A 3,013-nucleotide genomic window follows, 5' to 3' on the forward strand; every position below is an offset into this window, starting at 1 on the left:
CAGTAATTTTTTTCAGAAGATGTACAACGGGAAACCCCAGCAGGATGCATTCCACTGTTTATCTCTGCGTATGAATGTGGAAGGAATCAAATCAGTTTGTGCCATAGCTCCTTCCAAATCACTTATCCTGTGATAAGTGATTCAATCCAATGAATCTATTAAACAAATTAATTCCTATCCCTTTCCAAAGACCATAAAATTTGCTAGAGCTGTTCCAGTGACTTCTGTGGGCCTTAGATAGGTTGTAAGAAATTTATGTTACTATTTTAACATAAGCTTCAAATATTTACGCTTATTGATCTTCATGAATAAACCAATGTATTTTGATGCTTTCAGTGAGTGTTTTGTGTCTTTGATTTCTTCTGAAAAGTCAAGGAAATTTGCAAGAAGAAAAAAATTAGGCTTTCAGGGTGTAAAGTACACACTGAACCTTTGGAAGTCTGCAACCGTAAAAACTATGTTTCTGTCCAGAGCCTGTGAATGACTTCATCCTCTGCAGTATCTGATATGGGCTGGAAGAGGCAGGAGCATAGGCAAAAGTTAAGCAGTAATTCCGCATTCGTGGATGAATCCAGAAGGCAAACCTTTTGATTGTAGATACCTACGAAGATAATACGGGGTGCTATTGAAAAGTGCTTCAAGGAGAATGCAATTGTGAGGCACAGTAGACATGGATTCGCAAAGGGAAAGTCCTGTTTAACTAATCTGATATCCTTCTATGATAAGATCACCCATGTAGTTGATGAAGGAAATGTTGTGGATGTAGTTTTTCTCCATTTTAGTAAGGCTTTTGGTACTGTCCCTCACAACATCCTTCTGGACAAGTTGTCCAACTGTGAGATGAGCAGGTACATGGTACATTGGGTGAAGAAATGGCTGAAGGGCAGGGCCCCAAGGGCTGTTGTGAATGGGGCTACATCTGGCTGGCAACTGGTCACCAACAGTGTTCCTTAGGGCTCAATTCTAGGGCCAGTTCTGTTCAACGTGTTTATCAATAATCTGGATGCAGGACTTGAATGCACCATTAGCAGGTTTGCTGATGATACCAAACTGGGATGTGCTGTTGATTTTCTTGAAGGACAGGAGGCCTTGCAGAGGGATTTAGGTGGATAGGAACATTGGGCAATCAGGAATGGCACGCGATTTAATGTGTCTAAATTCCAGGTTCATCACCTGGGATGGAGGAATGCCAGTCGCCAGTATAAACTGGGAGAGAAATGACTGAAGAACAGCCCTGCAGAAAGGGATCTGGGGGTGCTGGTTGACAGAAGGCTCAATATGAGTCAGCAGTGTGCCCTGGCAGCCAAGATGGCAAACATCATCTTGGGGTGCATCACACACAGCATAACCAGCCGATCAAAAGAGGGGATTATCCCACTGTATTTAGCCTTGGTGCAGCCTCACCTTGAGTACTGCATGCCATTCTGGGCCCCACAACTTTAAAAGGATGTAAAGGTCCTTTTAAAGGTGGAAGGGCTGGAAGGCATGTCCTGTGAGGAGCAGCTAAGGACTCTGGGTTTGTCTAGCTTGGAGAGAAGGAGGCTGAGGGGTGACCTCAGCTTCCTGAGGAGGGGACGTGGACAGGGAGGTGCTGATCTCTTCTCCCTGGTACCCAGTAGTAGGACACATGGCAATTGTTCAAAACTGCTCCAGAAGAGGTTTATACTGGACATTAGGAAAGTGGTCAAACACTGGAACAGGCTTCCCAGAGAGGTGGTCGATGCCCCATGCCTGTCAGTGCCTTAAAAAGAGGCATTTGGACAACGCGCTTCATAATGCACTTTAACTTTTGAACAGCCCTGAAGTGATCAGGTGGATGAGCAAGATGATTTTTGTAGGTCCCTTCCAACTTTTCTATTTTCTATTCTAGCCTAGCCTAATCTATTTATTCAGATGTACTTTGTTTGTTAAAAATCAGGAGTTTTAATGCATCCTCTCATTTAGCAGGTTTATTTTACTTGTGCATTCCAAAAAGTTTTTTTTTGTAAAGCTGCCTTAAGGTAGCAAAGACCTCATTAATGAAAGTATGTTGGTGGGTTTTAGCCAAATGTGAGGAAGAGTCTCTGTAATCTTTTCCACACAGGATAGAGAGGAATCACAAAATGTGTCTTACTGGCTCCAGAGATTCCTGTCAGCTGCATTCAAGCTAGTGACATATACAGGCAACACCACATAGATTTATAATACAGCACCACAGGGTCCCAGGTTTCTGCACTTACCTCCTATACTTGTTGCTGTAGTTCTCAAAAAGAACAACTAAGGATTGCGCTGAGATCTCTGAGCTGAAATAATGAAACCTGTGGTACGTAAAATGATATGTATCTTTCCCACAGTAAAATCAGATTTGATCCAGGTCTGCAAACAGTCATAAAATGTCATCTTATTCACATGGGTTCTCAGGTCCTTCCATTGAATTCAGTGAAGCTGGTGACACACTTACAGTCTTTCATGTCAGAATTGGGAGTGGAAAAGTAGGTCACTTAGAGATCAGTATTGCTAAAGCCCAGCATTAAAAAAGGCTTGTCTCATACCTAAAATGGTGACAGTTTACTGTACTGTAAGTATTTTAGATTTCTGTTTTGGATTTTTTTTAACCTTTAAAATTCACATTTTCAATTCTTGTTCTGTGCTCCCCTCCTCCGCTTCTTCCCCCCCCCCCCCCCCGACAACAACCCACAAATATTTATTTTATATTTATATATATTTAAGAGGACAAGCTCCAGTTCATACATAATGGCATGATTGTAGAATTTGGTGCTTTCAGAAAAATACAAACATGGATCTTGACATAATTATGTAAGGGTCAACATTATCATTTCTCGACTGATTTTAAATTAGTCTTTTGACTGTACTGAAAACTGTATCCTGTCTTTGCATAAAAAGAATACCTGAGCCGTACTCCTGAAGGACAGTAGAAAAAGTGTTGAGATGTGGGATCGCTGCAGTGTTGCAGCAGCCATGTGCACATTGGAGGTCATCCCTGTGTGGAACCCTCCTCCAGAATTCCCCTGAG

Source organism: Vanellus vanellus, assembly GCF_965231255.1.
Source record: "Vanellus vanellus genome assembly, chromosome: Z".
In the NCBI taxonomy this organism is placed as follows: Eukaryota; Metazoa; Chordata; class Aves; order Charadriiformes; family Charadriidae; genus Vanellus; species Vanellus vanellus.